General features: G+C 44.5%; 1 protein-coding gene across 3 annotated transcripts in view; it reads left to right on the top strand.

The window, feature by feature from the left end:
• PARG (poly(ADP-ribose) glycohydrolase) overlaps positions 1–23,163 on the top strand; it is a 184,878-nt gene that overhangs the window by 29,841 nt on the left and 131,874 nt on the right. The gene's annotated exons all lie outside the window — the stretch shown is intronic.

The raw sequence follows: 23,163 nt of genomic DNA, 5'->3' as shown, positions 1-23,163 counted from the left end.
CCATATTCTTAGACATCTAGGTTGTATCTAGTTTATGTACATGCACACACATGCACATACATATATACAGTTATGTGCCACTTAACAAATGGGATACATTTTGAGAAATGAATCCTTAGGTGATTTTGTTGTCGTATGAACATCATAGATGTTTTATACTTACACAAACCTAGATAATATAGCCTTCTATACATCTAGGCTATATCTTATAGCCTATTGTTCTTAGGCTACAAGCCTGTGCAACATGTTACTGTACAAAATAAAACAGCATGAGATTAAATCATATATAAGATCCATCACCACAGTGCTCACACCAACACCTAACTTCTGGCAACCACTAATCTTCTCCATCTCTATAATTTTGTTATCCTTTTTATTGTTGAGTAGTATTCCATGATGTAGATATATCATAATTTGTTTAATCATAGTCATATTTCAGGATATTTGGGTTGTTTCCTGTTTTTGGCTATTACAACAAATCTACCATGTACTGTTGTGTGCAGGTTTTTACATGAACATACATTTTTATTTCTCTGAGATAAATGCCCAAGAGTGTGATTGTCAAATTGATAAGTGTATTTTCAGTTTTAGAAGAAACTGCCAGTATACTTTTGCTAGATAAGCCTCCCAAAGAAAGATACTTTATATACAATCTTTAAAAATTTTTTAAAATATTTCTCACATTCATTCATATTATGTATGTTTCATTTACAAATAATAGAAATAGTAATTTTAGAAATGGAAACATTTTGAATTGAAGTATTTTCAATATTACATAACTTTGATTTACCTAAAAGAGAATAATTATTGAACTTTGAATAGGTCCTATATTTTTATACTAGAGGCCCGGTGCACAGATTCATGCACTGGTGGGGTTCCTTGGCATGGCCTGCCGGGATTGGGCTGAAACTGGCAGTCCAACGCCACCTGCTGCTCCTGCCTGCTGCTCCCGCTCATCCCGGCCCCGCTGTGCTTGCCGCAGGTTCACTCCGTCAGTTCCAATTGGGAGAGGCTCACACCACTGCAGCAGCGCTCGCCAGCCGTGAGCCTGGTATTTGGCGCCTGGCGGTTAGCTGAGCAGCACTCCCACTGTGGGAGCACACTGACCACCAGGGGACAGCTCCTGCATTGAGCATCTGCCCCCTGGTGGTCAGTGTGCATCATAGCGACTGGTCTATTGGTCTGTCACTTAGGCTTTTATATTTATAGATTGGGGCTGTTCCCTCTGCGGCCCTTTTTTCAGATAAATAACTCTGAGCTAGAATAATATTGTTATTATTTCTATTGTAAATAAATACTTGTGATTTAGAGATGGACTTTCTTGGTCAGAGTGACATAGATTGTCCCTGGCAGAGCAATGTATCCAAATCAGTGTTCTTTCTACTATTGCCTGCAATTAGAGTATATTGTCCCTTGGCACACACACACTCCTCCTACTTGCTGCCTTATTTTCTATGCAATAACAGACATGTTCCCTTCTTCCACTTTTCAATGCTTTACATATACCGAGTGCTCATAAGTAGTTATGGACTAGATTTCAAAGGAGATCAAGTAGTCATACTGGTTTTCATGGTTACCAAGGTCTGGAGAATATTATCTAGAAGCAACAGTGCAAGTTAACAAAACTTCTTATGTTTCTGATTCCTGCCCCCGCTCCCTGTTCATGCTACAAAACACACCTAAGTATAACATACTTTTCTTCTCTAAGCATTTTTAGCTAGTGACGTTCTAGTGTTCTTGTCAGTTCATTTACTCTGGCATTACTGTACCTGATTTGTTTGTTCTCTGGACTGCTCATGGTAATCCACAAGAAAGTGTTTGGTTAAGTACATGATCAGGAAGCAGACATTAAGATTGTTGTGAATCTTTATAGTTATTTCCTGTTAATTCAGAAGAGCCTGAACATATGAAAATGCATTTACAATAGTATAAATAACACCACCACTCACTTTTTCCCAGAAATGTTTTGATTATCTCTCAAAATATTTGTGAGGCAATGTGATGCACAGCTGTGGCTCTTAGATTTATTGTGTATCTGAATCCTGTGGAGGGCAGTTGAAACACAGATTGCTGATCACCACCCTCTTGAGTTTCTGATTTCGTAGGTCTGGGGTAGGACCTGAGACTTTGCATTTCTTTTCTTTTTTTAAATTTTTGGAGGTGACATTAGTTAAAATTGCATAGCATATATTGTATTGTGTGTTCACCACCCAAAGTCAAATCTTCTTTCACCACCATATATTTTACCTCCTTTACCCATTAGCCCCCTTTCCCTTGAGTAACCACCATATTGTTCTCTGTGTCTATAAGTTTTTGTTTGTTTGTCTTGTTCATTTGTTGCTTTCAGTTTTATATACCACATATAAGTGAAACCACATGCTTCTTGATGTTTTCTATCTTATCTCACTTAACATGATATTCTCAAGATCCAACCAGGTTGTTGCAAATTGCAGCATTTTATCTTATGGCTGAGTTGTATTTCATTGTATACTAGAGGCCTGGTGCACAAAATTCGTGCACTCGAAGAGGGGGTCCCTCAGCTCGGACTGCACCCTCTCGCAGTCCGGGAGCCATCAGTCAGACATCCTTAGTGCTGCCACGGAGGCAGGAGAGGCTCCCACCACTGCTGCTGCGCTAGCCAGCCATGAGCCTGGCTTCTGGCTGAGCGGTGCTCCCCCTGTGGGAGCACACTGACCATCAGGAGACAGCTCCTGCATTGAGCATCTGCCCCCTGGTGGTCAGTGCGTATCATAGCGACCAGCCATTCTGCTGTTTGGTCAAGTTGCATATTAGCCTTTTATTATATAGAATAATGTCTTGTTATGGGCAAGGCCTCTAATTCAATTTTTTTTTAGGTAGTTAAAGGGAGGGGCAGAATTTTCACTTGTGCCTGAAGCTAAAATTGCCCTTAGCTCAAAAATCTGCATACCACTGAGACACATCTTGGTGAGGCTCATTCTGAACCCCCACACTGTTCTATTATGTGTATAACTATTGGGAACCATCTTATCTCTTTAGTGAAAGGAACCTTTTGTTATGTTACAATGACTAACTTTATCTCATGAGTTGTGTTTTGGCTTCAAGCCTGTATCCAGTATTCATGCAGCAACTTCACCTCTTCTGTTCAATATTTACCTGGCATATTTTTTATTTTATTTTCTCTAAATCTTTCTAGATTTTTATGTATTAGATAGGAATAGCCCATGGACACAGGCAATAGTCTGGCTAAGGCCTAGAAGGGGTGGGTGCAGGGTGGAGGAGATCAATGGGGGGGGAAAAACTAAAACAAAGGGACATCTGTAATACTTTCAACAATAAAGATACATCCTATCTAATAAAAGGGTAATATGCAAATTAACCATCACTCCACGACAAATATGGCGGCGCCCATAGCCACAAAGATGGCAGCGAGCTACGGAGCCGGTGGAGCGGGTGGGAGGCTTGGCTTCCTTCGTCGCCAGGCGACAAAGGAAGCCAAGCCTCATGCACACTCAGGCCGGCGGCTGAGGGAGACATGCAGGGAGTGCAATGGGGAGACATGCGGGGAGTGAGCGAGGTTCCCTGTCTGGGGGTTCCAAATCCACCATTGGTTCCTTTCAACACTGATTCCCCTCCTCGCAGATATCCTCCATGCAAAAGCTGTTCCATGCAAATATGTCATGTCCTTATGGGTGAATCCTAAACTGAATGAGTGTCACATCTGGGCAACCTAACTCCTGTTAGAAAAAGGACCTGGGAGGAGGGATTTAGGAATCACAAAGCCATCGTGACCTGCTCGGTCTCTGGAACTGCTGTCAAACACAGGCAGTCTGAGATCCTCCCAAACACCACCTGAGCTAAACCTGAGAACCAAGATATTTTCAAGGCCCAAAGTTGATGGGGGTAAGGGGAGAGGGAAGCAAAGCAAGCAGAACAGCCAACTCAACCAAAGACGCAGGAGCCTAAGATAACGCAGAGAAATGTCCTGGCCACCGATGCTCTCCCTCAGACGTGGTGCCCACACCCAGCTGGGGGGAGGGGGTGTGTACGTGCAGAATTTAAGGCCACCGGCAGGAGGGAAAGTCGAAGCATGCCTAAGGATTTTTTGTACATGTCCCACAGTCGAGAAGCAGAGTCAGAATTAAGAAGCGAAGTCTTACCTCAGGGCTGGAGTGTTTAAAAAGTATCTAAAGATAGCAGTGCCATCGCCTGCAGCACTTCCGGTATCCAAAGAGCTAGCGCCGCAAACCTGGGCCTATCCGAAAGCACGGTGCTGCTGGAAGTTGCTGGCCCCACCTTCTCCAGCATGGTGGAGAAAGGCTGAGAGAGGAGAGGCGGATACGGTGGCTCCAGTGGTCCAAATCCTGTCGTTGTCTGTTACCTAGCCTCTGCGCCCTCCAGGACAGCCTCAGTACCAGTGCAGAGGAGGCTTTGGAGAGGGTAGTGGTGAGGAGAATGCTTCTGACTCTGGATAGCCCAGTGAAACTGCTGTCAAGAGCCTTTCTAGGGCTGGCAGGAAAACGCAGCAATGAGGGAAGAATAATGTCTCAAAACGAAGAGGTTGTTTTTTTTTCCTCATCAGCAAAATGTGAATATTACCTAAACCACAGACTTTGTGAGAATTAATTGAAATAAAATTCCAGAAATTGTATAACAGTCAGGCTGAAGTGGATAGGATGGTCGAGCGTGAGCGTGGTCTTATGCTTGGAAAGGTTGTAGGTTCGATTCCAGGTCAGGGAACATACCTGGCACATACCTGGGTTTCAAGTTGGATCCCTGGTCAAGGCTCCTAAGGAAGGCAATTGAAGGGATGTTTCTTACATTGATGTTTCTCTCTCTCTATCCCTCTCCCTTTCACACTCTCTAAAAATCAATGGAAAAATGAATTAATGCCATATCTACAAATGTGGATAATCTAAAAAGAAAAAAAAAGAAGTGTGTGTGGGGGGGCCCTAACCAGTTTGGCTCAGTGGATAGAGCATCGGCCTGCGGACTGAAGGGTCCCAGGTTCGATTCTGGTCAAGGGCATGTACCTTGGTTGTGGGCACATCCCCAGTAGTGGGTGTGCAGGAGGCAGCTGATCGATGTTTCTCTCTCATCAATGTTTCTAACTCTCTGTTCCTCTCCCTTCCTCTCCATGAAAAAAATCAATCCTACCTAATAATAGAGTAATATGCAAATTGACCGTACCTTCGCTACACCCACAAGCCACGCCCACTGACCACGCCCACCAGGAAACCATTGCAGGGACGTTGGGGTGTGGCAGAGCCCAAGGCCGGGAAAGCCTCAGGCGGAGGCTTTCCCGGCCTTGGGCACCAGCGGGGAGCCTGCATGGATCGCAGGCAACCACGGGGGTAGGCTCCTACTATCCATAGCAGGGAGGCTGGGGTGCAGCAGAGCCAAGGCCACCGCCCGGGGCCAAGCCCCGACCCTGAAAGAAGGCAGAAGGCGGTGCCACAGCCAAGGCCTGGATCCCCAGTGCCGGCAGAAAACTGGTGCAGGCAGCCAGGTGAATGAAGGTCTATTGCACGAATCTTCGTGCAAACGGGCTGCTAGTAAGATATATTTAGAAAAAGAAAAAAAACAACAGGGTAAAAGAGGTTGAATATGTACTGTATAATTTAAGGCGTGTAAAATAATATAACTTTAAAAATATATATTTTATTGATTATTGATTTTTTACAGAGAAAGGGAGAGAGATAGAGAGTTAGAAACATTGATGAGAGAGAAACATTGATCAGTTGCCTCCTGCACACTCCCTACTGGGGATGTGCCCGAAACCAAGGTACATGCCCTTGACCAGAATCGAACCTGGAACCCTTCAGTCTGCAGGCCGATGCTCTATCCAATGAGCCAAACCGGTTAGGGCATAATATAACTTTTCAGGGGTATATATGTTATCTATACTAATAAAAGGGTATATGCTAATTAGACCAGACATCTTTCGGACATCCATCCAGACGTCCTTCCAGGCAAAGCCGTGGCGGTGGGGGCTGAGGCAGAGGCTGTTAGGGGCAATCAGGCTGGCAGGGGAGGGCACTTAGGGGCAACCAGGCTGGCAGAGGAGGCCACTTAGGGGCGACCAGGTCGGCAGGGGAGCAGTTAGGTGTCGATCAGGCTGGCAGGGGAGTGGTTAGGGGGTGATCAGGCTGGCAGGCAGGCAAGCAGTTGGGAGCCAGCAGTCCTGGATTGTGAGAGGGATGTCCGACTGGGATGTCCTGTGGGATCGGGCCTAAACCGGCAGTCGGACATCCCCCGAGGGGTCCCAGATTGGAGAGGGTTCAGGTTGGGCTGAGGGACAACCCCCCCCCCCCGTGCACGAATTTCGTGCACTGGGCCTCTAGTTTTAAATAAAGGAAAACATCTTATTTGAAAAGAGTTTTATGTGAAACAATATAAGTAATTGCTGTACACTGTACTTTATATTCTCAACTCCTCTCAAAGAGATATTAATTGACCCTATGTTCACTGACTGCAGGACTGACTTCCGCCACACCGACACAGCACTGACTGCCATGGGGGCTGTGATCAGACCCTCTATCCCAGCCTCTGTCCGGGCCTGATCGCAGCCTCCTCAGCAGTCAGTGCTGGGTCGCTGAGGCGCCCACAGCTCGGCAGTCAGTGCTGGGTTGCCACGACGACCCAGCACTGACTGCAGGACTGACTTCTGCTATGCCGACCCAGCACTGACTGCCACTGGGGCTGCGATCAGACCCTGCTTCTCTCTCCTGGCCTCTGTCTGGGCCTGATCACAGCCCCCTCGGCAGTCAGTGCTGGGTCGCTAAGACCCAGCACTGACTGCAGGACTGACTTCCGGAGTTCGGTCAAGCCTTTGGTCATTTTGGATGTTACGGACCCTTGCTCTTTAGATAGATAGATAGATAGATAGATAGATAGATAGATAGATAGATAGATAGATAGATAGATAGATAGATAGATATGTACCACACCTTCATCTAATTATCTATCAAAGGACACTTCAGTTGTTTCCATGTCTTGGCCACCGTGAATAATGCTGCAGTGACCATAGGGGTACATATATCTTTACTAATAAATGTTTTCAAATGTTGGGGGTAGGTACCCAGGAGAGGGATTTCTGGGTCACATGGTAGCTCTATTATTTTTTTAGGAACTACCAGACTTTTCCATAGTGGCTATACCAGTCTACATTCCCACAAGCAGTGAATGAGGGTTCCTCTTTCTCCACAACCTCTCCAACACTTGTTATTACTTGCCTTGCTGAAAATAGCCATTCTAACAGGTGTGAAGTGGTATCTCATTGTAGTTTTGATTTGCATTTCCCTAATGGCTAGTGAAGTTGAAAATCTTTTCATATATCTGTTGGCTGTTTGTATGTCTTCTTGGAAGAGGTGTCCAGGTCTTCTGGCCATTTTTTAAATTGTTTGTTTGTTTAGTGTTGAGTTGAATGAGTTCTTTATATATTTTGAATATTAACGCTTTTTTGGAGCTGCTGTACAAATATCATCTCCCATTCATTTGGCTGTCTTTTTCTTTTGTTGTTGGTTTCTTTTGCTTTGCAAAAGTTTTTTAGTTTCATATAATCCCGTTCATTTATTTTTGCCTTTATTTCCCTTGCTTTTGGGGTCAAATTCATAAAATGTTCTCTACAACCAAGGTCCATAAGTTTGGTACCTATGTTATCTTCTATATAACTTATTGTTTCAAATATTATATTTAGGTCTTTGATCCATTTTTAAAAATATTGTTTTTATTGATTTCAAAGAGAGGAAGGGAGAGGGAGAGAAGATAGAAACATCATTGATGAGCCCGGCTGATCCTGATTATTTTTTTAATGTATTTGATTTGCTAGTATTTTTTTAAAAAGATTTTTGTATCTGTATTCATTAGAGATATTGAGCTGTAGTGTTCTTTTTTATTTTTTTAAATCTTGTAGTGTTTGTTTGTTTTGCATCATCCTTTCCAGGTTTTGGTATTAGGGTAATTTGGCCTCATAAAATGTGTTAGGAAATGTTGCCTCTTCTCAACTTAAAAAGAATATATATTTTTATTGATTTCAGAGAGGAAGGGAGGGGGAGATAGAGATAGAAACGTCAGTGATAAGAAAGTCATTGACCAATTGATCAGCTGCCTCCTGCATGCCCCCTAGTAGGGATTGAGCCCAGAATGTGAGTATGTGCCCTTGACCGGAATTGAACCTGGGACTCTTCCGTCTGCAGGCCGACACTCTATCCATTGAACCAAACCAGCTAGGATGTCTTCTCAATTTTTGGGAACAGTTTAAGTCTTTGAATGTTTGGTAGACTTCACTATTAAAGCCATTTGATCCTGGAGTTTTCCTATTTGGGAGATATTTGATGGTTTTTAAAATTTCCTCACTGTTGTTCGGTGTATTTAAGTTAGATTTTTTAATTCTTTAGTAATTTATATATTTCTAAGAACGAGTCCATTTCTTCTAGGTTATTGAATTTGGTGACATGTAATCTTTTGTATTTTTTCACGATCCTTTGTATTTCTGTGGTGTCCTTTGTAATTTCTCTTTTTTTGAAAATATATTTTTATTGATTTCAGAGAGGAAGGGAGAAGGAGAGAGAGATAGAAACATCATTGATGAGAGAGAATCATTGATTGGCTGCCTCCTGCACGCCCCCTACTGGATATCAAGCTCGCCACCCAGGCATGTGCCCTTGGCTAGAATAGAACCTGGGACCCTTCAGTCTGCAGGCTGACGCTCTATCCACTGAGCCAAGCCAGCTAGGGCTGTAACTTCTCTTTCTTTTATTTTGTTTGAGTCTTTTCTCTTTTTTCCTTAGTGAGTCTAACTAGAGGTTTGTCAATTATATGAATGTATTTTAAGAACCAGCTCTGTGTTGCATTAATTTTTTGTATCGTCTTTTTGTTCTCTATTTTATTTAAATCTGCTCTAATTTTTATTATTTCCTTCTTTCTGCTTACTTTGGACTGCATTTTTTTTCTAGTTCTTTAAGATGTAATGTTAGGTTGTTTATTTGGTATCTTTCTTGTTTCTTGAGATAGGCCTGTAATGGTATAAACTTCCCTCTTATTACTGCTTTCTCTGTATCCCAGAAGTTTTTTATGTCCCGTTGTCATTCTCAATTGTCTCTATGTATCTTTTGACTTCACCTTTATTTCTTCTTTGGCTCAGTCATTCTTAGTTGCATGTTGTTTAATCTCCACATATTTGTGGTTTTTCCCATTTTCTTTTTGCAGTTGATTTCCAGTTTCAAAGCATTGTGGTCAGTGAATATGTTTGGTATGATTTCAACCTTCTTAAATTTATTGAGGCTAGTTTTATGTTCCAATATATGGTCTATCCTTTAGAATATTCCATATGCACTGGAGAAGAATGTATAATCTGATGTCCTGGAATGAAAGGGTCTGTAGATGTCAGCTATGTCCTTTTGGGCTACTGTGTAAGTTAAAACCAATAATTTTTAAATTGATTTTATGTTTGGATGCTCTAGGTAAAGCTGTCAATGGGGTGTTTAGGTCCCCTACTCTGTTTTTTATCAGTTTCTCTCTTTAGTTCTGTTACTAGTTGCTTTATATATTTCAGTGCTCCCTGATTGTGTGCATATACACTGAGTGGCCAGATTATTATGATCTCTGAATGCATAATAATCTGGCCACTCAGTATATATTCTATATAATAAAAGGCTAATGTGCAAATTTGTCCCCTCGACCAGGAGTTCGACCAGCAGGCGGGCTGGCCAACCACCCATGTCCCCTCACCCTGGCCAGGCTGGCCGGAACCCACCCATGTACGAATTCATGCACCAGGCCTCTAGTGTACACACACACACACACACACACACACACACACACACACACTGAGTGGCCAGGTTATTATGCATTCAGAGATCATAATAATCTGGCCACTCAGTGTATATTGAGAAATGTTATGTCTTCTTGATGTGGTCTCCCCTCTATCATTATAAAATGTGCATCTTTGTCTCTTATTACCTTTCTTTGTCTTGAAATCTATTTTGTCAAATGTAAGTATGGCTATACATGCCTTTCTGTGGATGTTACTTCCACCCTTTCACTTTGAGTCTAACTTTGTCTTTGCAGTTTAGGTATGAACCCTGAAGATAGCATATGGTTGGGTTCTGTTTTTTGATCCAGTCTGCTCCTCTGTGCCTTTTAATTTATTTTTTATTATGTTTTTTATTTTTTCCTTTTTATTGAATTTATTGGGGTGACACTGGTTAATATAATTAATTATACAGGTTTCAGGTGCACAATTCCACAACACATAGTAATACTGTATTGTGTGTTCACCACCCACAGTCATGTCCCCATCAATTACCATTTACCCCCTTTTCCACCTACCGTCACTCCCCCCCTGCCACCCAAGCAGGCCACTCCCACACCCCAGCAAATGCCCTCACCCCCTAGTGACTGTGTCCATTGGTCATGCTTATATGCATGCATGCAAGTCCTTTGGTTGATCTCTTACCCCCCGCCCCCGCCTTCCCTCTGAGGTTTGACAGTCAGTTCAATGCTTCTCTGTCTCTGGATCTATTCTGGATCTGTTTTTCTTCATCGGTTTATGTTGTTCACTATATTCCACAAATGAGTGAGATCATGTGGTATTTATCTTTCTCCGATTGGCTTATTTTGCTTAGCATAATGCTCTCCAGACCCATCCATGCTGTTGCAAATGGTAAGAGTTCCTTCTTTTTTACAGCAGCGTAGTATTCCATTGTGTAGATGTACCACGGGTGTTTTTTTTAAATATATTTTTATTGATTTTTCACAGAGAGGAAGAGAGAGGGATAGAGAGTTAGAAACATCGATGAGAGAGAAACATCGATCAGCTGCCTCTTGCACACCCCCGACTGGGGATGTGCCCACAACCAAGGTACATGCCCTTGACCGGAATCGAACCTGGGACCCCTCAGTCCGCAGGTCGACACTCTATCCACTGAGCCAAACCGGTTTTGGCAGATGTACCACAGTTTTTTAATCAATTTTTCTGCTGATGGGCACTTAGGCTGTTTCCAAATCTTACTCTGTGCCTTTTTATTGGTAAATTCAATTCACTTACATTTAGGGTGATTTATTGATATACTGGAGGCCCGGTGCATGAAATTTGTGCATGGGTAGGGTCCCTAGGCCTGGCCAGCAATCAGGGCCAATTGGGGCCTTCTGGCTGCTGGCCGGAGCCTTCCTTCGTTCTGCACCGCCCCCTGGTGGTCAGCGCACATCATAGCACGTGATGGAACTCCTGAGGTGACAATTTGCATATTAGGCTTTTATATTTATAGATAAGAATTTCCTGTAACCATGTAATGTTTTGTTTTCTGGTAGCTCTGTGCCTCTATTGGTTCTTTTCCCTTATGTTTAGGTCTGTTGTTTTGGTTGGTCAGATTCTATGATTTTTTCCCCTTCTGTTTTTTCTTTTTTTATGTTATGTGTCTCAGATCTGGATTTTTTGTGTGTGTGGTTACCATTAAATTTATATAAAAGAAACTTTATTATATACAGTAGTCATTTTCTTCTGAATTTAATCTCCATTCCCCTTTGCAAATTCAGACCTTTACCCCCTCCTGTTTTATGTTTTTGTTGTCCAAATTATCCCTATTTATGCTGTGTTCATTTTAAAATTGCAATAGCTATTGTCTTCTCTTTTTTAACTTTTTTTTTTACCTCCTTTAACCTTTAAATTATATTTAAGTGTATATTACCCTATTCTGAAGAATAAGAGTTGCAATTTCCTGCTTCTGTCTGTCTGTCATCTTACTCATAGTTTTGTATCTTTTTGTCCTGTTGATTAAGGTGGAATTTCCCCTTTTAGTTTTTCTATAATGGAGATCTTGTGGTCCTAAGTTTCCTCAGCTTCTGTATGTCTGGAAAAATCTTTATTTCTCCTTCATATCTAAAGGATAACTTTGGTGGATATATTATTCTTGTTTAGTAATTTTTCTTTTTTCAGAAGTTTGAATATTTGATTCCACTTTCACCTAGCTAACAGATTTTCTGCTGAAAAATCCAAGGATAATCTAATGAGATTTCCTTTAGCTGTTACTGTCTTTTTTTTCTGACTGCCTGAGAATTCTTTCTTTGTTATTAATTCTTTTTTTTAATATGTTTTTGTTGATTTCAGAGAGGAAGGGGGAGAGAGAGAGAAACATCAATGATGAGAGAGAATCATTGATCGGCTGCCTCCTGCATACCTCCTACTTGGAATCGAACCCGAAACCCAGGCATGTGCCCTTGATCAGAATTGAACTCAGGACCCTTCAGTCTGCAGGCTGACGCTATATCCACTGAGCCAAACCAGCCAGGACTGTTATTAATTCTTCACAGTTTTAATATAATGTGTCTTGGAGAAGGCCTTTTTGGATTGAGATAATTAGATACTCTGTTCGCTTCTTGGATTGGATGATTCAGCTCTTTCCATAGGTTTGGGAAATTCTCTTCAACTCTGTTTGAATAGGCTCTCTATTCACTTCTCCCTCTCTTCTTCTGGAGTGCACATTATTCTTGTATTGCTCTTTTAAAAAACACACAAAACTTTATTGTTGAGAGTATCACAGATGTCCTCCTTTTCCCCCCATTGCCCCCCTCCACCTGGTCCCCACCCTGCCCCAGGCCTTCACCACCATACTGTGTCCATAGGTAAGGTCTTTGGTTAATTTCTTCCCACCATCTCTCCCCTCTTTCCTCTGAGATTTGTCAGTCTGTTCCATGTTTCCATGCCTCTGATTCTATTTTATTCACCAGTTTATTTTGTTCATTAGATTTCTTGTTTATTTATTTTGACTTTTAGATTCAATTGTTGATAGATACTAGTATGTATTTATTACCATTTTATTGTTCATATTTTTTATCTCTTACCCTCCTCCTCCTCCTCCTCCTCCTCCTCCTGCTCCTGCTGCTCCTCCTGCTCCTCCTGCTCCTCCTGCTCCTCCTCCTCCTCCTCCTCTTCCTCCTCCTCCTCCTCCTCCTCTTCCTGCTCCTCATCCTTCTTCTTCTTCCTTCTTCCTTCTTTCTTCTTTCTTCTTTCTTCTTTCTTCTTTCTTCTTTCTTCTTTCTTCTTCTTTCTTCTTTCTTCTTTCTTCTTTCTTCTTTCTTCTTTCTTCTTTCTTCTTTCTTCTGTCTTCTTCTTCAGAATATTCTTCAACATTTCATGTAATGCTGGTTTGGTGGTGATGAACTCCTTTAGCTTTTTCTTATTTGTGAAGTTCTTTATTTGACCCTCAATTCTAAATGAGAGCTTTGCTGGGTAGAGTATTCTTGGTTGTAGGTCCTTGCTATTCATCACTTTGAATATTTCTTGCTACTCCCTTCTGGCCTGCAAAGTTTTTGTTGAGAAATCAGCTGACAGTCGTATGGGCACTCCCTTGTAGGTAACTAATTGCTTTTCTCATGCTGCTCTTAAGATCCTCTAAATTTGTCTTTAACTCTTGGCATTTTAATTATGATGTGTCTTGGTGTGGGCCTCTTTGGGTTCCTCTTCTTTGTATTGCTCTTTCTGATGGAGTCAGTTCTTGAGTTCTCTCTTTTTGTTTTGATTTTACCCCCAAGTTTCTCTCTTCTTCTATCTGCATTATATCTAGATTTCTATCTTCCATATCACTAATTCTTTCTTCCATCTGGTTTGCTCTGTTTCTTGCGCTCACTAGTTCATTCTTCATCTCTTTTATTGAGATATTTACCTATTTGGTTCTTTTTTAAAGTTTCAGTCTCTTTAGTAAAGTACTCCTTTTGTTTGTTGATTTTATTTTTTCTTGTATCTTGTTTAGATTTTTCAGAATTGCACTCTTCAATTCTCTGTTATTTAAATCATGTATTTTTGCCCTGACCAGGTTGCTCAGTTAGTTGAACCTTCATCTGTACACCAAAAGGTTGAGGGTTCGATATGTCAGGGCACATACCTAGGTTTTGGTTAGATCCCACTGAGGGAGTATATGAGAGGCAACTGATCAGTGTTTCTGCCATCAATGTTTCCCTCTCTCTCTCTCTCTCTCTCTCTCTCAAATCAATAAAAACATATCATTGGTTGAGGATTAAAAAAATAATTAAATAGCCCTGGGTGGTATGCTCAGTGGTTAAAGCATTGGTCTATACCTAAGGGGTCACAGGTACAATTCCCAGTCAAGGGCACTTACCTGGGTTGTAGGTTCAAACCCTGGCTTCGGGTCAGGTGTGTGCGGGAGGCAACCAATCAATGTGTCTTTCACATCAATGTTTCTCTTTCTCTCCTTTCCACTCTCTCTAAAAATCATTGGGAAAAATATCCTTGGGTGAGAATTAACAATAACAATAACGATAAATAAATCAATCACATATTTCTATGTCTTTAAGTTTACTTTCTGGAGATTTTTCTTTTGAGCTGCCTCATTACCTTGGTTACTTATTGTATTTGATTAATTCTTTCTCTGACTACACATCTATGGGAATGATAGCTAAGCTTTTTTTTTTTTTTAAGAATGGCATTCTTTATTCAGCAGGTTGCTAAAAAAAAGTGTTTCTTTTGTTTTCCAGTAGGTGGTGATGAAGCACAAGTTTTTGTTTTGTTTTGCATTGCTCTGGCTTCTCAGATCTCTCCTGGGCTGTGGAAAATATGTTGCCCTGTATTCTCTGGGCAGGTGGGCATCTCCTCTGTGACCAGTTCTACTTGGTTTCAGGGCACCACCCCTGTAGGAGAATGTGGGAGGAGGTGGTGATGGGGTTCCTAGCCCATGAAATTCCAGCACTGTCCACTGCAACCAGCCAGTGGTGTCCCAGGTGCCCCACTGGGCTCAGCCCAGATGGATGGTGGCTGGGTGAGGTGGGTGAAGCCGGCTGGTGCATTCCTGGCATTGTTTTCTTCCCAGTAATGGTGACTGTCAGACCTCAGCTGCCTCACTTCTGTATTTCCACCCCTGCCACAGGATTAGCTGCAGCATGCTGCCCCTGTGCTCAGGGAAAAGTGCTTCTGCCTCTCCAGGTCTCAGGACTGCATTGCAGATAATATGCCCTGTTGTCGGGCACTCACTGCTACTGCTTCTTCTGGGCCCACTTCTGGTTTTGGGAGGGTGAGGGGAGGTGAACTCTGGAAGGGTAAAGGAAGGTGTCCAGGACACCCCCCAACCCCACTTTGTTTTTTTTACCTTGCACTTGGCAATGACCACCACCAGACAACCAGGGCTGAATCTCTGCCCTTCGTCTTTACCTCGGTCACTGGGCTTATCTGCAGAATGTACCCACCACTCAGGCAGGAAGGCTTACACTCACTGTATCTCTCTGCTCCTTGGGGCTGCAGAGAGTGCAGGAGTTAACTCCATAAAGAGATCCACAGTAAATTTAGGGCTGGGCTGTGTGAGACTTTGCATTCTAATGGGTTCCTAGATGCTGCTGCTCCTGCTGCTGTTTCTGGTTCAGGGACCACACTTTGCAAACTTCTGGTGGAGAAAAGATCATATAGAAATGAGAATCTTGCCAGGCTGGTTTGGCTCAATGGATGGAGCGTCGGCCTGCGGACTGAAGGGTCCTGGGTTCGATTCCAGCCAAGGGCACATGCCCGGGTTGCAGGCTCAATCCCCAGTAGGGGGCGTGCAAGAGGCAGCCGATCAATGATTCCCTCTCATCATTGGTGTTTCTATCTCTCTCTCCTTCTCCCTTCCTCTCTGAAATCAATAATATATATATATATATATATATATATATTAAAAAAAGAGATGAAGTCTCAATTAAAAAAAAAGAAATGAGAATCTTAGGTTCTTATTTATTAATTAATTTAAATCTTTATTGTTGAGAGTATTTCAGGTGTCCCCCTTTTCCCCCACATATTGCCCTCCTGGACCCAGTTCCCACCCTGCCCCAGGCCTACACCACCCTATTGTCTGTGTCCATAGGTAATGCATATAAGATCTTTGGTTAATCTCTTCCCCCTTCCCCTTCCCCCTTCCTTCTGAGATTCATCAGTCTTTTCCATGTTTCCATCGCTCCCCTCGCCCCCTCCACATTCTCCTACAGGGGTGGTGCCCTGAGACAGAGGAGAACTGGTCACAGAGGAGATGCCCACCTGCACAGAGAATACAGGGCCCCATGTTTTCCACAGCTCAGGAGAGATCTGAGAAGTCAGAACAGTGCAGAAGAAATAAAAACTTGTGCTTCATCACCACCTACTGGAAAACAAAATAAACACTTCTTTTTAGCAATTGATTCCATTTTATTCATCAATTAATTTTGGTCATTTGTTTCCTTTGTTTATTTTGACTTTTAGATTCAATTGTTGATAGATATGTATTTATTACCATTTTGCTGTTCACATTTTTCATTTTTTTCCTCCTCCTCCTCCTCCTCCTCCTCCTCCCCCCTCCCCTCCTCCTCCTCCATCCTTCCTTTCTTCCTCTTCCTCTTCTTAAAGAATACTTTTCAACATTTCATGTAATACTGGTTTGGTGGTGATGAATTTCTTTAGCTTCTTTTTGTTTGTGAAGTTCTTTATCTGGCCTTCAGTTCTAAATGAGCGCTTTGCTAGGTAGAGTATTCTTGGTTATAGGTCCTTACTATTCATCACTTTGAATATTTCTTGCCACTCCCTTCTGGCCTGCAAAGTTTTTGTTGAGAAATCAACTGTCAGTCATATGGATACTTCCTTGTAGGTAACTGCTTTTCTCTTGCTGCTTTTAACATTCTTTTTTTTTTGTCTTTAACCCTTGGTATTTTAATTATGATGTGTCTTGGTGTGGGCCTCTTTGGGCGCCTCTTGTTTGGGACTCTCTGCCCTTTCTGGATTTGTAAGTCTTTCTTTCACCAAGTAGGGGGAGTTTTTTGTCATTATTTCTTTAAATAGATTTTCAATATCTTGCCTCTCTCTCTTCTCCTTCTGGCACTTTAATGATGCGAATGTTGGTATGCTTGAAGTTGTCCCAGAGGCTTCTTACACTATCTTCATATTTTTGGATTCTTTTATCTTTTTGCTCTTCTGATTTGGTGTTTTTTGCTTCCTCATATTTCAGATCATTGATTTGTTTCTTGGAATCCTCTACTCTGCTGTTGAGTCCCTGTAAATGATATTTTATTTCAGTTAGTTTATGCTTAATTTCTGACTTGTCCTTTTTCATGTCTTTGAAATTCTCCCTAAGATCCTTGAAAGTCTCACTAAGTCTCTTGAAGCTCTCATTAAGATCCTTGAGCAACCTTATAACCATTGTTTTCAACTCTGTATCTGGTAGTTTGCTTAGTTCCATTTCTTTCATTTGTTACATTTCTCTGCATTTTGGCTGCTTCCCTGTGTTTGTTTCTATGTATTAGATAGAGCTGCTATGTCTCTTGGAATTGGTAGAGTGACCTTGTGCAGTAGGTGTCCTGTAGGGCCTAGTGGCTCAGCCTCCCCAGTCACCTGAGCTGGGCACTCTTAGGTGTGCCCCTGTGTGAGCTGTGTGCACAGTCTTGTTGTAGTTGAGACTTGATTGCTGTTGGCAGCACTGGGAGGAATTGACCTGCAGTCCAATTGGCTGTGAGGACCAGCTGCAACTATAGTGGAAGAGCTGCTGTACAGGAGACACTCGTATGGTGCAGGACTTGCTTCAGGGAGAGTTTTGTACTGAGTCTGCCCCTTGAGTGTGTCACTCGTGGATGTGTAGAGTTGTAATCTGGTAGGGTTTGAAGCTTTTCACCGGGTGCACTGGCTCTGGGGTCTCCTGGGAAGTGCAAAGTCAGCCACTGCCTGGGGCCACCTGGCAGGAGCTATAGGGAGATCTGCAGATGGCTGCTACTTGTATTGGGCTTAGAAGTGCCCAGGAGAGGCCAAGCTTGGAAACAAGGCAGACTGCTCCAAGTGGCAGGTCTTGGGCCTCTTATTGATTAGTATGGGGCACATTAACACCAGCTGCTGCTTGTTTGAGAGATTTTAGGAAAGTCTGAAACCTGAGCCAGGACGGGACATTCATATGGAAAGCAGCTGCAAACAGCTTGGGTGGGGCTGTAAATTGGATGGGTTGGAGTCTCAGGCAATCACCAGGGCAGAGCAAACAGTGTGAGCCACGCTGATGGAAACTTAGATATGGCTGCCAGTCAGCTCTGTGATAGGGGAGGTCTCAGCATAGGAACAATGACTCCTGCGAGACCCCTGTCTGGCAGAAAGCCACCCCCAAGTTCTTGCTTGGATACTAAACAATCCAATTCCTCCCTGTGTGTCCCTGAATCCACCCAAGCCACTGGCCCAGCATTTGAACTCAGAGGAATTGAGTCCATGTTAGTTTGTATGCTGGCCCTTTAAGAGAAACTGCCTGGGTCTTCTGCGGCCTCCATGTCACTCAGCTACAATCCCCACTGATTTTTGCAGCCCAAAGTTACGAGGACTTCTCTTCCCAGCTTTGGAACCTTGGGCTGGGGTCTGATATGGGGCTGGGATTCCTTGCTCCTCATGGGAGGCCTCTGTGGCCAAAATATCCCTCCTGATTAAAAAAATTTCATACATGGTTGTCAGACCAGCCTGTTCCATGCCTCTGCCCTCCTACCTGTCTCAATGTTCTTTCTTCTTTACTTCTCTAGTTGTAGGACTTCCATTCAGCCAGCTTTCAGGACTTTCTGAATGATGGTTGGTCCTGTATTGTAGTTGTAATTTTGATGTGGTTGTGGGAGGTGCCGAATACAAGTGTTTACCTACACTGCCATCTTGGTTCTCCTTCATACCTTTTTATTGCTTAGTAATATTCCATTTTGTGAATATACCTCATGTTGTTTATCCTTTTATCAGTTAATGGACATTTGGGTTGTTTCCATGTTTTTAAATCTCTTGGGTCTATGTACTTAGGAATTACTGAGTTATGCAGTAATTTTGTTTAACATTTTAATAACCTGCCAAACTGTTTTCCAAAGTGGATGCATCATTTTACAATCCTACCAGCAATGCACAATGATTCCAGTTTCTCACCCCATCATTTTTTAATGTGTCCTTTTTATTTTAGCCATCCCAGTTGGTATGAAATAGTATCTCATTGTGATTTGAATTGCATTTCAAACGCCAAATGATGAGCACTTTTCATGTGCTTATTGGCCGTTTGTGTATCTTCTTACAAGAAATATATCCATTTAAATACCTTGTCCTTTTAACAAATTTAGTTATGTGTATTTTTATTATTGAGTTATAAGTGTTTTTTATATGTTCTGTATACAAGTTTCTTATATATGTATGGTTTTCAGATATTTTCTCCCATTTTGTGGGTTATCTTTTCATTTTCTTGGTGGTGGCCTTTGAAGCACAAAAGTTTTTAATGTTGATGAAGTCTAATTTATCTAGTTTTTTCTTTTGTTTCTGTTTTTGGTATTATATCTAAGAACCTAATCCAAGATTGCAAAGATTTACTTCTATGTTTTCTTCTAAGAATTTTATGGTTTTAGTTCTTACACTTAGGTCCATGGCCCATTTTGAGTAATTTTTCTTTCTTCTTAAATATATATATTTTTTACTGTTGATAGTATTACAGATAACTCCCATCCCCCCCTTTATCCCTTTGCTCCCAGCCCCTACCCAACCCCCACCCCCAGTTCTTCACTACCCTATTGCTCATGCCCATGGGCTATGCATATCTATATATATAAAAGCCTAAGCAACCCTTATGACAGAACGACCGATCCCTATGACGCGCACTGACCGTCAGGGGGCAAACGCTCAATGCAGGAGCTGTTCCCAACGCAGGAGCTGTTCCCAGGCCTCGATCGCCGATGGGGCCTGCAGGCCAACCTTCTGTTTCCTCCCCCTGGTCGGCAGGCCCCGATCGCCGGGTCTCTGGGCTGGGACAGGGAACTGAGGGTAGTTGGCAGCGGATGCAGGCCCATTCCTGGGGGAGCCGAGGGCCGGCTCCCTCCTCGGGGCCGGCGGCCAACCTCCTGGGTCCCTCCCCCTATCTGGCAGGCCCCAGTTGGCCTGCCGCTCACCCACTGTGGTGGCGGTTGGCCCCTCTCCCCAGCTGGCAGGGACCAAGACAGGGAACTGGGAGTGGGTGGTGGCAGATGCAGGTGGTGAGGGGGAAGGCGGGGAACCTAATCAGCCCTAATCGCTGGTCAGACCTCGGGACCCCACCCATGGATGAATTTCGTGCACCGGGCCTCTAGTACTATCTAACAATAGACAAATATGCAAATTGACCATACCTCCGACACACCCACAAGCCACGCCCACCATCCAATCAGAGCGAGTATGCAAATTAACCCAAACCAAGATGGCTTCAGCCACAGAGAGCAAGGTTTCCTAGTTAACAGAGAAAGCCAAGCTTTTCACCTGCCCTTGCCAGGCCTAAGCCTCCACTCAAGCTACAAAGTTTCAATTATAGAAAGTAAACAAATTCAAACAAATGGCGGCAGAATGGAGCTTGAGAGAGCAGGCCAGGGTTGCCGCCGGCAACAGGGGAAGCAAAGCTTTCCTCACACCCTGGCCGGTTTCAATTACCATCCCAACAGAAATGGCTGCCGGCCTCGGAGGGAGCCCTAGGCTTGGCTCCGCTCCAGGCTACAAAGTTTCAATTGTAGAAGGAAAATAAATTCCAGATACCAGGGCCTCTGCTTGGGTTGCCAGGGCGCGTGGCCGGCCTGCAAACCACCACAGGCCCCTCACGCAGGCCGCCCCATGCCCCAAGGGAACCCCCACCTGATCCGGGACGCCCTTCAGGGCAAACCAGCTGGCCCCCACCCCTGTACCAGGCCTCTATCCTATCTAATAAAAGAGTAATATGCAGATTGATCATCACTGCAACACACAATATGTCTGCCCCCATGTGGTCAAAGATCCTGCTCCCATGTGGACGCAAGATGGCCACCACAAGATGGCCAGCAGGAGAGGGCAGTTGGTAGGCACCCGGCCTGCAAAGGAGGGCAGTTGAGAAGGACCAGGCCTGCAAGGGAGGGCAGTTGGAGGTGATCAACCCTGCAGGAGAGGGCAGTTAGGGGTGACCAGGCCGGCAGAAGAGGGAAGTTGGGGGCAAACAGGCTGGCAGCAGAGTGGTTAGGGGGTGATCAGGCTGGCAGGCAGAAGCGGTTAGGGGCAATCAGGAAGGCAGGCAGGCAAGCAGTTGGGAGCCAGCAGTCCTGGATTGTGAGAGGGATGTCTGACTGCCCGTTTAGGGATCCGACTGCCCACCGGGATCGGGCCTAAACAGGCAGTCGGACATCCCTTGAGGGGTCCCATATTGGAGAGGGTACAGGCTGGGCTGAGGGACAACCCCCCTCCGTGCACGAATTTCGTGCACCGGGCCTCTAGTCTATATTATAAAAGCCCAGTGACCAAACAGCGGAATGACCGGAATGACTGGTCTACCAGTCGCTATGATGTGCACTGACCACCAGGGGGAAGATGCTCAACGTAGGAGCTGCCTCTTGGTGGTCAGTGTGCTCCCACAGTGGGAGTGCCGCTTGGCTGACTAGGATGAGCGGCGCTCCCACAGTGGGCCGATCCCTGCAGGCCACACCCCCACCAGTGCACGAATTCCTACACCAGGCACAGGGGGAGCACCGCTCAGCCAGAAGCTCGGCTCATGGCTGGCGATCTGCAGCAGCACTACCAAGCAGCGGCAGCAGGTGCAGCGGCCACGATGAGCGTGAGCCATGAGGCACCCAGCCCCTGTTCGGGATCCTCCCTGGCCGCCTGCCGCTTGGTGCACTGCTACATCCCCTGAGTGGTCCTGTATTGTGAGAGGGCGCAGACCGGGCTGATGCTCAATGCAGGAGGAGGAGGAGGGGGTGGAGCAAGGCCTGGAGGTGCACACTATGGCCCAGGGATCCCAGGAACCACAAACCCAGAGCTTGCTTTCCAATTAAAAAAAAATTTTTTTTTGAAAAAAAGAAAAGCGGCTGGATGCCGCCACCCTGGGAAGAATGGCTCCAGGAGGGAAAAGCCTCCCCAGGTCCTGCCCGGCCCGGCCTGCGCGCCACGAAGGACCACACACTGACCATGGTGGTGTCCCCTGTCCTGCTGCTCGCGGCGACTCACTGGTGACGTGCAGGAAGTGCAACCCCTCCGACTCCAAAGCCAGTTGCGCATACAGCTGCTTCCTGTCCTGCTCCCTGGCAGATGCAGCACTGCTGGGCCGTTGTCAGCTCCAGCTTCCGGCTTCTGACTTCCTGCCCACCCTTTTGTATACTATGTGTGCTTGGGGGCATGGCTTCGGCCTCCCTGGCCAATAGCGCTGCAGCACAGCTGGAGAGTGGCAGGACACAGCCACCAGGGCTGGATGGGCATTGATTTGGCTGTGTGACTGACGTCCATGTGCAGTTACACTGTTTACATTTGTAGGGAAGCAGGGCAGCCCGCTCCTGCCACACGCATCACCTTCTAGGCCAGTGAGTGATGGCGAACCTATGACACGCGTGTCAGCACTGACACGCGTAGCCATTTTTGATGACACTCGGCCGCTGAGGCGGCCGCATGCCGAGGATGAAACATTTGCTGCTCCTGAGGATGAAACATTTGCGAAATAATGTTTTTTCCCCAAAGTGACACACTACGCGAGTTATGCTCAGTTTTTTGGCGAAGTTTGACACACCAAGCTCAAAAGGTTGCCCATCACTGTTCTAGGCTAAGAAAGGCCCACTGATCTCCATGTTTCTCCTCCTGTCCGGAATCAAAACTTCTCGGGGATGCATGATCCCAGCGATGGTCCCAACACATGCTTGGTGTCACAGTTACAGACATTCCCAGTCATTACTGCCCGTTCCTCAGCCCGCAGTGCCCTGCTCCACCCACTGCCACTGCTCACCTGTCATCCCCTGAAGACCACCTTATGTTATCCTATTTGAAATGTGAGCAAGATCTCAAATGCCCCCTGCCCTTTTTTTTTTTTTAATAGCTCCCTTGCCCTACCTTTCTTCCTCTAAAAACCTTGCTTAAAAATATATATATATGATTGATTTCAGAGAGGAAAGTAAAGATAGACACATCAGTGATGATAGAGAATCATTGATTGGCTGCCTCCTGCACATTCCAAACTTGGGATTGAAACCTCCCGCAGCCTCTCCCCGAGCTGGCAGGCCCCAATTGGTGGCGAGGGAAGGAGTCAGGGAGAGGTCGGGAGGTGGAGAACCTGATTGGTCCTGATCGCCAGCCAGGCATAGGGACCCTACCCGTGCACGCATTTCGTGCACCGGGCCCCAAGTTCTTTGGTTTATCTTTTCTTCTCCTCCCAACCCCACATTGAGGTAAAATAGGGATCCAGTTTTATTGTTTTTCATGTGAATAGTCATTTTGTGTTC

This window comes from Cnephaeus nilssonii, assembly GCF_951640355.1.
Source record: "Cnephaeus nilssonii genome assembly, chromosome: 16".
NCBI classification, from domain to species: domain Eukaryota; kingdom Metazoa; phylum Chordata; class Mammalia; order Chiroptera; family Vespertilionidae; genus Cnephaeus; species Cnephaeus nilssonii.
Note: the sequence above shows the minus strand (reverse complement) of the source record. Positions and strands in the feature narration are given on the sequence as shown.